The 15,811-nt window shown below is 35.4% G+C and overlaps 1 protein-coding gene and 1 long non-coding RNA gene across 2 annotated transcripts in view; one reads left to right on the top strand and one right to left on the bottom strand.

The window, feature by feature from the left end:
- The window catches only part of LOC135072118 (uncharacterized), a 357,723-nt gene that overhangs the window by 215,154 nt on the left and 126,758 nt on the right, over positions 1-15,811 (bottom strand). The gene's annotated exons all lie outside the window — the stretch shown is intronic.
- LOC135072210 (uncharacterized) lies at positions 14,750-15,487 on the top strand. The gene is made up of 2 exons (XR_010257369.1): positions 14,750-14,975; positions 15,312-15,487. It is a non-coding gene; the product is annotated as an uncharacterized LOC135072210 (long non-coding RNA).

Here is a 15,811-nt window from a genome sequence, read left to right as displayed (position 1 = left end):
CCTATTCACAGACATGACGGATGAGCCAGCCATCGCTTCACTCGATCATATTTTAGAGACATTTTAGTGAGAATGACAAATTCAAGATCTTTCATTTTAATTTAATAAAAATAACAATTCAGACTGAAGATAATCTTGACAATGGAGGGGATCACTTTATTGTCATAATGTTTTATTACTAATTTATGATATTAATTTATGCAACATAGTATTAAAAATAGGTCAAGTTGCGGCGGGAGTGGCCCCTTGGCCATCCCTAAAGCCAACTGTATTTTTTTACATACAATATAAAAAAAATCGGAAAACCGCGGTTTAGACAGCAAGAAACAAACGGACATATTCATTACGTCACGGTCATTGCATGGGTTCAAATATTATATGTGCTCCCTCGAAAACCTACTCTCTACATAACCGTTTAAAGCACTTTATATATCTATAAAAGTACCTATGTTCTTCAGTGTAACCTACGACGCAGCGTGCATTGCTTATTCAAGTAATGCGAAAAAAAAGGCTACCCCTGTACATTATTTCAGCTTCAACCAAACCAACGCGTGCAGATTGCCATCGCCGGCGCGATCATAGGCCAATGACTGGTCGTGCGACCTGTCATTCGCCTATGATCGCGTCGGCGATGGTGATTTGCACGCGTTGGTTTGGTTGAAGCTCACTTTTACAAAATGACAATTATACGATATCCATAATATGCTGGTAAGAACAATTTCGTTCAGTTACGCTTAAAACGGCATATAACTAACAAAAAATCAACACACCCATTGCTCATTGCCTCCGGAACCATGCATATGTTTGTTATATTGGCATACTCGTACTTGTACCTAGACTTCCTGACATTCCGTCGACGCTGAGGCATTCAATTGGCACAAGTGGGACATTATCAAGCGGTTATTAACCTTACCTTGATTCGTCACCCCTGCATCTTCTCTCCGGTCTCTTCCCCCTCAACTTCACGCCCGCAGCTATGCGGCTGTCGAACTCCACACTCTTCGCTTCGATGTCGTTACCTTCCCCAAGACGTCCGCCGGTGTTTCCCACAGCATCAGCAACATCAGCCCACAGGCTGGCGTGTCCCCCCAACAGTCGTCCACGTCTATCCTTCAGTTCGCCCTTCAGTGATATCATAACATCTCTTCTTCAATTTGGTTGACCGAGAAAGCTCCTATTCTAAAATCAAACACCAATGTAAATGGATTTATACTCCAAGTGACGACGTTATACCGATCCACCCCTACAGTGTAGATGATATTTAACATAGCCCATTCCCCCGATACTTCACTATCTCCACTCACACCACCACACACGCATAACTCATATACACAAAACCAACATGCCCAAACAAAAACCACCAAATTTTGAATTCATGCGAAATGAGTATAAAAAAAGCAAAAATAAATAAATAATGCACGTGTATAGGCGTGTCAGCGTGATTTTAATTGATTTTAAAATATATTTACACAAAAGATTTGTCAATTGATTGATGAGGTGAATTATATTTACACTTTCCGAGAAACTGCGTACAAATAAAAAAAAAATAATAAAAAAAGGAATCTAAAGAAGTTGCGGGTATACTACATTATTTAGCAAAAGTTTATTGTCGATTAATTTATCGCGCGAAACTAAAATTTTAATATCCGATTTTTCTTGGACCCGACCTAACGCTACATATAATTGACCATGACTGAACACGTCCGACCGCAAGTCTACGCCTACCCGATTTATAGTCTGCCCCTGACTCTTATGAACAGTCATGGCATAACATAAAGCTAAGGGGAATTGCCGACGCGTCATTTCGATGGGGCTGTCCGGTTCGATCGGAGCTTTAAACAAGATACGCGGAATCAAAAATTCGTTTGTTTCGCCTGGCTTGCGAACAATTATTATGCGCGGCGTAGTTTTTACGACGATAACTTTTGTGCCATTGACCAGTCGGTCTGAAAAACTAAGATTTCGGATTATCATGCACACGCATCCTACTTTTAGTTTTAGATCATGTTCTGGAACACCCTTTGGTTGCAGTTTATTTAACGCGTCCGCGCCTAAAAATATTTCATCTGTGTTTTCGGAAACTACTTTATCAATGGAATAAAAGTGTAAAAGTTCCGACTCTACTCTATCTAATACTATGGAATTAATTTCCCGAACGTTTTGATTGTGTGTGGTGAGTATTGCTCGACCAGCACACGTGTCCGGTTCAACAATGACTACATGTGAAAAAACAAAATCTATTAAATCGTTCAAATCTGTAACATATGAAAGGTGGGAAGTTAAATCTACTAAATTTAAAACTGAACGATTTACTTTTAATGTTTGAACCGGCAATTGATTCGAACCCAGTTTTAATAAAAAGTCAGAATACTCTGGGTCGTCTCTGTTACGTTGGGAAGTGCTCAAATTGAAAATTTTAATTTGCTCCCAAATTGGTGAGGACTTAACTGAACAGTTAATAATATCAGAATTACTTTTAGCTCTAACAACGACAGGAGGTATCTGACGGAAATCTCCTGCGAAAATTACGATTTTCCCACCAAAAATCTTGTTACAATTCATCAAATCGCGGAGAGACCTATCAAGAAGGTGAATTAAATATTTGTGAGCCATAGGGGCTTCGTCGTAAATAATTACGTCAGCTTGTCGGACAAGCTCAGCGCGCTGCGAACCATTGGTAATGCTCCAGTAACCAAGATCATCTACGGGGTTGAGGGGGAATTTAAACATGCTATGGGCCGTAATGCCGCCTACGTAATTTTGTGCCGCGATACCCGAACTCGCCGTACACAAGACAATTCCTGAATTTCCGCGTGCGTGTGCAGTAATTACATTTAAAAGCAAAGTTTTACCTGTTCCGGCAGGCCCGTCAATAAAAATGGCAGTATTGTTAGAGTTTCGGAACTCGCTGTCACTCAGGAGAGTGTGAATATAATTAAACACGAGGTTTTGATCGGGGGATAATTTTGGTAGCCAGCTACTTACGAAGGTATTTAATTCGTCGCGATTATATTCGACGCGCTCGCGGCCTACTTCGGTTGAATCGTCTATAACGCCCGGTAACCCTTGCTCGACAAGGGACGTCCCATGTCTACGGAATAATCGGTCGATTTGGATGAGACAAAGTTTGTACGCTTTTTCTGCGTCATCGGATAAACGCTGCAAAAAATCCTGACTAATTAAATGTCTGTACTTATCCCACAAAGAAACTACCCTAACCCCATTCACAGCTAAGAGTACGAAAAAGCTACGCAGCCGTGGTCCAGTCAAAAATGTAGATGCTTCCTGCATAGCAATCTCATACTCCGCTTCATCGTCCGCGATCCCGAGAGCTTTCGCAGCTTCCTGGAAAGTTTTGCACAATGGACCACCAAGTTTATATAAGTCGTCGTAACTACGACACGGCTGAGACGCTAAAAGAAGACGCAAGTAAAATAATTCACCTCTGTTTGGCGCGACCCAGAATAAACGCGATACTAATTCGCCCCTTTGCCGTCTTGTCAAAAATTTATTATTGCTTAATTCAAAGATTTCAACGTTTCTAGTGGTGGGACGTCGCGAATGAACAATATACCGCTCGTAAAAATCTAAATATGTCAAGTTATCAAATTGTTCACCGAGAGGCCTTTTAAAATAAGTTATTAGGTCCGAATGAGCGCGGCGCGCGGCATCTGCTTCGGTTCCCGGTTTGAAAAAGATGGATTGTTGGCCCTCAAGGTGTACGGCGAGCTGCTTTACGTTCGGTTCGCGAGCTGTTATGTCAAACTCTAAAATACGCCACGTCGCTTCGCAAGAACCAAGGTAACGTTTAGTGACATACTGCTCGATTTCATTATTTTTATCAGAATCGGGAACGACTGTAACGCGCGATTCGTCAGGACCTTTGGTCATGTATTTGAATAGATATTTGACGATCGCGCGTGCGGAATAAGCTAATAAATTAATGTGACAGTCATACTTGAGGAGAAGAGCGGCATTGTACGGAACTACCCACAAATCACTAACCGTTACGTCTCTATTTCTAAATTTAATGGTGGCTTGGTTTTTACTATCACGGCGTAAATGAACAAAACCTCTGTCATCGCAGTAGGTTACAGCCGTTTCAGATTTAGGGAAATACCTTGTGCATTTCATTTTTTCAGTATCCCAACATGGCAAATCTGTTCTATGTGGAGGTCCACATGGGCCGTGTATCATGTGATCAAGCACAGCCTTGCGTAATCTACCACCTGCCTCAGAAGGAGGAGGGATATCTGCCCTTACAAATTGATCGATCTCAAAATTTTGTATGGGACCGCCCCCTTCGATTCTAAAACAAATGTGGGCATGGGGCAGTCCTCGTTTTTGAAACTCTATGACATGCATAATATACATACATCTACCAAACCAAGCACCAGTTCTAAGATCTTTCAAAAGTTGTGCGAGTTTCAAGTTAAAAACTCTTGCACAAATTAAAGGATTAAGCCTTTGACCTTGTGGAATAGATTGTTGGATCTCGGGCCACTTTGGATTGCATGTCATCGTTAAAAAGTATGATGGAGTGCCCAGTCTATTGACCAGTGCAATCGCATCCATATATTTAGTTTTCATATAACGTGGACCTCCAGTAAATGTATTGGGCAGATAGACACGTCCCGGTACAACACCACCCTCTCCCCGTATGGTTTCATCTGCTGCTATCTGATTACTAATCTCTACTGAGTTTTCTACTTCCTGAAGGGGAGCAGATCTAAGAGCAGAATCTGAGGAATGATTCTGCATATGAAAAATGTACTTAAGTCGTTCCTCTGAAATTCTACAAAACATATCTACTATCCATTCCTCAGAAAGTCTGTTCAACTCTGAAAACCGCGGCTCAGATAGCAACAAACAACGGACATATTTATTTTGTGTTAGTTTTATGCCGTTGTTATCGAGTCTATTCGGTAACCAACCGGGATTACCGTGTGGATATAGCAAAGGATATTGGAAAGTTTCATATAGCGGATGTAAAATGTCTACAGTGTGCGGTTTTCGAGCACCTATGCGCCATATGACTATAGCTTTAGGAATATAGCGTTCGCGTTCTGTGCTCAGAATCGCGGCTATTTCCGAACCGATTGGCATGTCTCCTAAAATATTACCATGGGAGCGACGCGACGTGGGTTCAAATATCAAATGTGCCTCCTCGGAAGGCTCCTGACTTAATCGTTTAAAACATTCTATATACGGACTAACATTATGCATGAAATTGGTAATAGCACGAACTACCGCCATGTCTAAACTTTGGCTTACAGCTATCCTTTCGCGTTCGTCGTAAATGTACATACCGATAGGATTATTTGTGTCGGTGTAAGCCAAATCGAAAACACGATGGTAAGTTCGGCCCTGAATTTTTAGGAATGACACACCGGTATTCGGTTGTTGAAAACCATGAGAAACGCCTAATGCGCTAAATGAAAACAAATTGTTAAAAGCTCGCGGTCTTAAAAGGAAAGCTGGGTGGCAATAGAACTCTTCGGTTAACGGCGGTAAATTTTGAACATTATATGCTCCAGAACCACAACACCACTTGACTCTACCTTTTTCCTCAACAAACATTCGCGCCTGACATTGGGGACATCTGAGACTGTCATTCAAAGACAGTTTTTTGAAAGAATGAGTTTGAAGTGAATCTAAGTCGTCGTTTTGTTTTTGCCCGATCAAAATATTGGAATTACGCAACGCGGGTTCTAAGTTTCGATTTACTACACTGTATTGTTTTGACGATTCTTTGTTAACTTCCGGATGTTGTTGCGAATACCGTTTAACCGAGTCCCTATGAACGGATGGATTATTTTGAGTGTATCGTTTTACCGCGTCCCTGTGAACGGAGGGATTTTTTTGAACGTACCGTTGAACCGCGTCCCTGTTAACGGAGGGATTGTTTTGCGAGTAACGTTTTACCGCGTCCCTATTGATAGTTGGGTTCTGGGTAGCATAACGTTTTACAGCCTCTCGGTGTCTAAGGGTTTTGGTTGACGTTACGTTACTAACCCGACCGCTATTTAAATCGACCCGATCAATTACAACGACTGGCTTTAATTTCAATTTGACATCAGAAAGTGTAGTACTGACGGACAAAGGTTTCGCATCATGGGCAATTTTTAACGCAGTTAAATCTACTCTCTCAAGAACCACAACTGGTTTTAATTTTTCATTAATTAATTTAGATTTTTTCGGTGCGGAAGAATCTACTTTAGATTTAGATGATCTCTTTTTTTTGGGTCGACCTCGTTTGGTTGATTGCACCGGTGCAATGTCTATTGATTCTAACTCAACTTTTTCAAGGACTACGACAGGTTTCAACGTTGTTAATTTCGCGTCGCGTGGCTCGAGTGGGACGACGGGATCTAAGTTTAGCGCAAAATTTACTACAGTTAATTTATGTATAGAATATTGCGCCGAGGTATACGCATGTCCTATGAACAGTAATTTTGCGAGATCTTCTAAATTTTGGCAACAAAACAAACGCGCCTTATTTTGAGTTTCGTCCCGATGATTAAATTGATTATTGATGCCAACCGCATGGCTATTAAATAAATAAAATTTGTTGCCAAATTTCCAAAAAGAAACCGTGTAATTGTTCCCGGTGAACAAGTAACTATCCCGAGTATCGTTACGTTCGCGAGTGAATACACGGTCGCGCAAAATATGAACTAACTGCAATGTTGCAACATCAACATCGCGCAGTGAAGCTGGAAAAAGCCCGTTTTCAATCCAGTTGGGTTCCATTGCATTAATTTTAATCGCGAAGTTCCCTACTCGATAATCATTTGGCAATTCGTCTGGTAATAAGAAAACGTGGTCCCGAGGTTTGCACTGCAAGTAAAGTAAATCACCGTACTGAAGAATAGTATTGATATCCGCAACATCAAACACGGCCCGATTTTTAATAACTGACAAAGCGGATGCACATGCTGACATGGCTACACACTGTGCATTATTACCTTTATACCGTGCATCGCCTTGATGGGACAATCCTTTACCAGAAATTAATAATTAATAATAGTCTGATTGACAATGAAGTCGCGCTTATTATGCATTACGAATACATAATTTAAAAGAAAGTAATTTGCTTCGAAATACAAAATGCAGGTGGTTTCTTTATTTTCAGATAATATGCTGATACCTTATCAAGACAAAAATAACGAAAACTCTAAAAAGATTCAAGTCAATCTTCTCTTAAAATTATTGTCATAAAATATAAACGTGTAAAGAATGCAACTTCAGTATCTAAATTGAATGATAAAAAGTGTTATAGATTTATATGACACAGGGAAGATAATTAAAAGATTGGTCACATAATTAATGCTAATTTTCAACTCAGTTAAGTATGTAATATTATAAAAATACTTTCATTATCTTATAAATATCTAAAGCATTTTGACAAGGCCTTAGAACATCACCTTAAAGCAATATCAATCATGCTAATTTTGAGGTACACACAGAAAACAAAATGACAAACTATAGTGCCAACAAATTTTCTGAAAATATAGGTATCGTCAATAAATTCATATTCAGTTATAAATGGTTATGCAATGAACAAGTGATAAATTTTACAATGCCTACCTGATTAATTACTTTTATTGTTTTGGTAATTGAAATTAAGTTTGTTTTTTACTAATAAATAAAAGAAATTAAATTAAATTTAAAAGTAGATATACCTACCTACCTATAGAGACCTACCTAAACCGAAAATCCAAACTCATACAATTAATAGCAGCTAGTGCTAATAGTAATAAGAAGTTTAATGTAAACAAAAGTTTGAAATTTTATTATAATTGAACAACAACATTACTTACTTAAGTAGGTAGGTAATGTATCCAAATCACTAAAGAAAACAGTAAATTGTATTAAAAACAAATGCCTACCAGTTAAGGTATGTTATGATGGAAATCAATGATTACACTGCACAACAAAATTGCAACTTTTGGCTGATGATTGACTTTCATTACATGATGTTTACTAATTTGACGTCGGTGATTCTGAATCTGCCGTCCATTTTTTCGTAGCAGCTCTTGTTTACGTGTTATAGCTTTCACTCAAAAATTGCTAAATTTCAGTCTTAATTCGCCGATAGTTCAAAAAATACTATGTTTTCTTTGTATAATTGAATATGGTAGCATTAAGAAGTGTTTGTGTGAATTATCTAAATCAATTTTGTTTCATTTGCGGAGAGGATATGTTTAAATAATCCGTTTAAATGTGACAAAGTTCGTAAAATTGGCTTAAAAAAATTTGTTTGGGGACCCAGTGGAAATGAAAGATAAGCCTTGAATTCCGCAAAAGGCGTGGAAAAGATGCGTTGAGTTTTTACGTTTATAAACAAATAATAATATGTGTAGATTTAGGTACGAAACCGCTATGATCTGAAAGGAACCCTTGAACCATCGCGACGACTGTTATTTTTATTTTTGAACAAAAATGGTATTAACCAAAAAATATTGAACTAAATAGTAATTCCTTGCATACGTTTGGCATGTAGACGTCTTTTCAACCCTAAGAAGTCACCTGAACCTCATGTTGATACTTCACATGAGGATTTTGAGGCGAAAACTGTCAGTGTGGTAGAGACTTTGAATGCGACCCGAATTTTTCAAAACCATGTAGCCAAGATGGTTTAAACGATCGTTTTAGAGATTTAGGATCTTCAAGTCTTCCGAAAAGACATGGAATGAGTTATTTTGGCATTTTAATTTTTTTTTTAGAAAATCCGAAAAAATCCTACTATTCTTACACATCGAACAACGTATGAGTCACTTACAAACATGTTTTTTTTGGTTGGATGTAATATAAACATCGAATTACACTCTCTTCGCAATCACCTGAACAATTTTATCACAACTCTTAAGGATCTAAGTGAAGAACATGGCGAGCAAATCCACCAGGGCCTTCGTACGATAGAGGGACGCTATCAGGGCCACTGGAATGCACACATGATGGCTGACTGCTGTTGAAGCATTCAGAAGAGCTGTCTGCCTTCAGCATCAGCAAGGAAGTCAAATAAAAGAAAGTTTTTTCAACTTAACAACTTCATAAAATAGGATCATCTCTAAAAAAAGAGTGTTTTTTTACAAAAAGACCCAAGTGTCATATTTTTTTAACCAGAGCTGATACAGATATTTCAATCACAGATTTGAAATCGTCATTAAAAATTGGACTAATATCATGTAACATAACCCAATCATCAGAAATGCTGTTGTGCAGTGTTATACAAATTAGTACTAACCTATTTTACTGTAACTGTACCATTTTGCAGTAAGTTCATATTACAACAAGTAATTTTATTAGGCTAATCCTACCTAAAAAATGCATTGCATTGATACAATATTTCCTAAAATAAAACTAATGCAAATTCAAATAACAGGCTTACCTAACCCCATTGAGACAATAAGTAGGTACCTTCTGCTTATCAAACATACCTAAATTAAATTAGTAATAATATGAATCAAAAGAAATTTAGAATTTATGTTTCTGTAAAAATGAAAAATATTATAGGACCTTTTACTGTAACTGTACCATTTTGCAGTAAGTTCATATTACAACAAGTAATTTTATTAGGCTAATCCTACCTAAAAAATGCAATGCATTGATACAATATTTCCTAAAATAAAACTAATGCAAATTCAAATAACAGGCTTGCCTAACCCTATTGAGACAATAAGTAGGTACCTACCTACCTAATTTCTGCTTATCAAACATACCTAAATTAAATTAGTAATAATATGAATCAAAAGAAATTTAGAATTTATGTTTCTGTAAAAATGAAAAATATTATAGGACCTTAGATTAATAATCTAAGTAGATATAGGACCAATTTCAAACATGATGAATATTGATAACTTCAATCAATTGGTGCACATCTATTTGAATTTAATTAATTTATGACAAGAGATAAAAATTAAATGTTATTAATACCACTATTCAAGTAGGTAAATTATAATTAGTATAATTATTAATCTTGATTTATAAAAGGCTAGATATTATGGTCAGATCCAGACATATAAAAGTTCAAAAAAAAGTACCTATACCTAGTAAGATGAATGTCAAATCAGAATTCAACGCACTAAATTGAAAATATTGATAAATAAATACAAATATAACAAGCGCAGGATATATTTAAGGAGTATCAAATGCAAATAATCCTATTGCAAATCTGAAGGTTTTCAAATAATATTTAAACTGCATTGATATTACCTACCAATATTTGAGAAGGATTCAATCAAGTTCTTATTATTGATTTGATTTCAGAGCAAATCAATTATTTTACTACACTGAAACATTAATTAAATTAGATGTGATTCAATAAATGCTTTGTTTATAATAAGAATTAAAGTTATGCTTACTTGTGTATTTTAAATACATAATGTAACATCAATTTCAACAGTAAATAATCCTACATGTAAAATTATTTTACATAACTATTCATATGAAAACCATCTCAGAGTAAGAAGATCTAAATAACTTTTATTGATAGATAATGTGAATTTATGTTCATCAACAATGAAATGATAACTTGCCTGTTAGCACATTATTAATACAAGTACCTTGTGTGGAATTGACATGTTTCAAAATATAAAGATTTCTTACGTGTTATTAACTATTTACTGTTAGGCATGGACCTTTTTTTATAGGTCCATGATTGTAGGTAGGTGTAGGTAATTTAAATAACTTGGCAAATAGAATAAGGGGCTACGCCCTTGTCAACCATATTTAGAAAATGTGTGAAGTTATTGACTTGAAAAAGCTAGATCTTATGCAGTTATGAACTACCTACAACACCATTGCCAAGTCAATTAAAAAAGAAGAAAAATGGCGGTCCATAACTATTCATCAAAGCCAAACATAGTATATTTTTAACGAACCAAAGGACCTAAACACAGAAAATAATGGAAAGAAGAACAAATAAGACTATAAAAGACTTACCCGTGGCGATGCAGACGGCCGTGGTGGAATCGTAGTTGAAGCGGGGCATCGTGAAACTGCAATTATACACATTTAATGAACTAAAGAACCACAAATTATGGCACTGAAGAACCTAAAATACACTTAAAACTTCGATCATTACACTTTAAAAAGTTTTATACCATAAAAAGTTGTTTGTTTAACATTATTTCATTTGTTTTACAATGGCGTCCCCTTCAACAAAAATGATGCCTACACTAACGGAACGATGAAAAGAAACAATTAAGTTGATATATCATCGAAATTGATTTGTACAATAGTTTTTTATTATTTGACAAATCAATGGATTATAATTTTAATAATATTTACACATAACTTACCGCGATGAAACAAGATGCAAAACAGTTGCGACCGAGAGGGAGGCGGAAGTGAATGAGCGCGAAATGTCTCACTCAACTTTTTTTGGCCACAAAACTTATGACCATAGACAACTTTTGTTTAACCTATTGGTCACCAACCTATTTCGCCTGGAACAGTAAAAAAATATATTTCTGTTTTGAAAATAAAGATTTAGGGTTTTAGGCAATCGCAAAAATACGCATAAAATAACTAAAGCATTTCTATAAGTATTTTTATCAAAGAAATATTGCACGGAAATGTTAAACGTTTTGTATTTTAAAAAAGACCATGGCGCTCTAAAGCATATAGAACGCAACTCAGATTTTATTTAATCTGATTTGATTATGATGATTAATTATGATAGAAAAAGAATTATTAATAACAATCGGTTATTATGAATAATTTGGTAAAAGTGATTAAAGAAATCATTTACGTATGTATAAAATTAAATAAACTGCTTAGGGTTGGCCCAAGGTCCACCCCCGCCGCATCTAAACCTATTTATTAAATTTTAAACAATTCGTTTAAATTTTAAACATTCCAATCTCATTATACTAATTTATGGATTACTAATGTTTGGCCAAAAAACGTTTCCCAAATTATTACATCGCAAACAACGTTTCGCAAATTTTCATTTGGCAAATTCTCATTTGGCAAAACAACTTATTGCAAACTTTTAATTCGCAAATGTCGTTTTTGGCATATTATTGTTTAGCAAATTATTGTTTGGTAAATAAAGTATGTTTTGCCAAATGTTTCATTTGGCAAAAATATTTCACGATAAACTATTTACAAAATAATTTGATTGGTGCATAGAATGGAATACAAATTAGCTTGTGGTTATTATTTTGTTTAGTGGGTAGTAAATATAAAATTTGTTCTAAAATAATTTTCTTATTTCATTCTTTTTATCGAAATTTCAAATGATTCATTAACAATAGTGGTGATTTTAGCGCTCGGCGGCCGCTACCGCGGCACGCTTCGCTCGCCTTCGCGCATTAAGGGTCACTGTTCTAACCTAACCTAACCTACTATTTTCAGCAAAACCTACTTTTTGCAACCATACTACTTTCTGCAGTCTCTTTGTTTTACATAAAATTCTTGTGAAAACCATGATAATGTGCCTTATGCTTTGATTTGTGGGTAACGGTGGGTAAGTATTTGAGGTGTCAATTTGACCAAACAAATTATTTGGGACATAATATTTGACGAAATAAAACATTTGCTATATAAACATTTGCCAAGTAAAATTTTGCCAAATGACAATTTGACCAAATGAATTAGTTGCGAAAAGTACAGTTGCTAAAAGTTCATTTGGGAAATGAAACTTAGGCGATAAGTTGTTTGCGAAGTGAAATTTGGCGAAAAGTAATTTGGCCAAACGGAAGGATACCACTAATTTATCCCAACTAATATTATAAATGCGAAAGTAACTCTGTCTGTCTGTCTGTCTGTCTGTCTGTCTGTTACGTTTTCCCGCTTAAACCTCGCAACCGATTTTGATGAAATTTGGCATAGAGATAGTTTGAGTCCCGGGAAAGAACATAGGATAGTTTTTATCCCGGTTTTTGAAACAGGGACGCGCGCGATAAAGTTTTTCTGTGACAGACAAAATTCCACGCGGGCGAAGCCGCGGGCGGAAAGCTAGTATTAATATATTAAGATATCAAAACGTTCAAAATGTGTTGCTGTACACGCTGTACACGAGCCGGTGTTCTCTTTTAAGATATTTGTAAGTGATAAATTAATGTGATTACTTTCTTACTTTTACCTCGACTGTCGGTAATTATTATTAATAACTGGTAAGTAACATAATATACATAAATTAAAACGAACTGTCCCACCCATGACAGTGACAGGGGGGTGCCACCACCATCAATACCGAATCGCTGGTTCCGATTTTTGCCACGTTGGAAACTATATAGTTGAAATGATGGTGGCGCCCCCCTGTCAATGTGTTCGGTGACACGGTTCAGTTTAAATTGGTTCATCTATATGACTGTAAGTAATGAACAGCGCAGCCGCCGCCGGTCTTATTGATCCTTGAGGGGATAATGACATTAATTAATCAGTAAGACGTACTAAAGATCGAAATAGCGATTTATGGACATATTGATTTTTTTCTTTCATAATTTCTATTTGAAAAAAATACTTATCGAACGTAACTTACGTTATTCTGATGAATAAATGTCGTTAAAAGTTTTTCTCTAAAATCAATAGTTTGGCTGGAAAAAAATATTTTCCATTTTCGTTGTATGGAATGAAACTTAAAGTAATCGATTTCGACTAAGCCTATGGCTTGTTGACTATAATCCTAAACTATCAGCGCGCGCCCAAAGTTGCCCGTTCAGAAGTTACAAGGTTCCAAAATATGAGTGTAATACTTGTTAAGTTGGTCTCGGGGTCGTGAAATAATGTTGAAGGCACAATTCAATCATCAACAAGTATATTGTCAATTTAACACAACGAAATGTACATAAAACTTTGCTTATATCAGTCAAAACAATATCCAAACATCGAAATATTGAGAGAGTAATAATCAAGCGTCGCGGCCATGGGCGGACTGGCAATAAGGTCGAATTTAGAAAAAACGCCGGTTACAAAATAAAGCCCGCCAAATTCGAATGCGAGCATTAACCACAGAGGTCGAGTTACATGAGTTAAATATTTGTCAGTAATTTAAGGTTAATTTAAATTGTTAACGTATGGAATCTTTATATTTTCGTTGAATCTTTAAAGATATTCCAAAAAAAGTCACTTTTACTAACTTTTTTTTCATTTTTCAGAACCACATAACTTGTGAACGGGCAACTTTAGGCGCGCGCTGATAGTGTAGGATTATAGTCAACAAGCTATTTCATTCCATACAACGAAAATGGAAAATATTTTTTTCCAACCAAACTATTGGTTTTAAAGAAAATCTAACGACATATATTCATCAGAATAACGTAACGTACGATAGGTATTTTTTTCAAATAGAAATTATGAAAAATATCGCTATGTCCATAAATCGCAATTTCGATCCATAGTGTGACGTAACCTATCATTATGAATTTAAAAAATAGAAGTTGTGAAAAAAAAACGCTGTCCAAAATTTCGCTTTTCGATCGATCCATAATAGAAGTTTTTTTTTTAAAACATGATGATGACATTCACAACGTTAAAAAATTATTATTTTTATCTCATAAAGATAAAAGTAAATTATGCCTGCTCCACTTTTACCTACTTTCGAGAGACCTTAATTTTTCAGTCGTACAAAACAAAATTTGACAGAAGGGCGCTACACGGGTTAAAATTCACATTTTTGTCCTTTGACGTTTCAAAATCTTTTGATTAAATTTCCGAACGAAACATCCTATCACTCTCTAATCTATGGTCCCTACACCCCCCCTCTTGCCAAACTGTCAAACAAAAGTTAGTTTTGATTTGGTTGGTGTTGTTTAATTCGAATGAAATTAATAAGAATAGTTACTTACATACATATCTCAAAGAAATAATCTATAGCTGAAACAAGTGATCTTAAAAATAATAGTAACAGAAGCCTTGTACAATATTGCAACAATATCTGAGTTTTCAATGTGATACTGTTACGTTAACTCTATGCATATTTTGCCTGTGTAAAATAAAGAGAATGGTGATTGCAGCGTAAGGTAATGCTTGATGATAACTATGAAACGTTTGATAATTGATGGCACTATTAATTATTCAATAATATTTAAGAGGTCAAAGTTTTTGAGGATGAATGTTTTTTACTCTTGCACTCTAAAAGTATTGTACAGTTTTGATGAAATTGTTTAACTATAAGGCTGGGTTGCACCATCTTACTTTAACAAACATCAAAAATCTATCAAACTTCATTCAGAAAACACCAGTTATCGTTAAAGTAACGGTCAAAGTTAGGTAATGCAACTGAGCCTTAATGTTTACAACAAAATGTAAGCACAATATCTATCCATTTAATTAAAGTTATATATTTTACTTTTCAGATGTTAAAGTGATCAATAATGATGTACAACTTGTCCCGGAAAACCAATATTTAATGAAAATTAATAAAATCTTAACAAACCAAAGTAAACTGTTCATAATTCCAAAATATTTAATTGAAAATAAATTGATTATTATCTTTAAATAAGCCTTCTTAATAAATGAGTGTTTTAAAATTCATTGGGTTTTAATTAATATTAAATATCTAATAAGTTGAGATAAAAATGATATAGGAATGTTATCAACTGAACTAAGTACCTAAATATACTATAATAAAGTATCAATCAATCATCAATGTTAATGGAGTTCAAGATAATAGTAATATTTTGATGGTAATGATACAGACGGAGACAAGGCTATTTTCATAAATAAAAATAGATGAAAACTTTTAAATACTATGTCACTTTTAAGAACTTATTCTACATAATAATAGGTTTGGAAGTTCTTTACAAGCTTAAACTTGTTTGTTTGGCTCTTGTGCATAAAATCTTACTTTTACAGG

Source organism: Ostrinia nubilalis, chromosome 5, assembly GCF_963855985.1.
Source record: "Ostrinia nubilalis chromosome 5, ilOstNubi1.1, whole genome shotgun sequence".
In the NCBI taxonomy this organism is placed as follows: domain Eukaryota; kingdom Metazoa; phylum Arthropoda; class Insecta; order Lepidoptera; family Crambidae; genus Ostrinia; species Ostrinia nubilalis.
The sequence above is the reverse complement of the archived record's forward strand: the minus strand, read 5'-3'. Positions and strand labels throughout refer to the sequence as shown.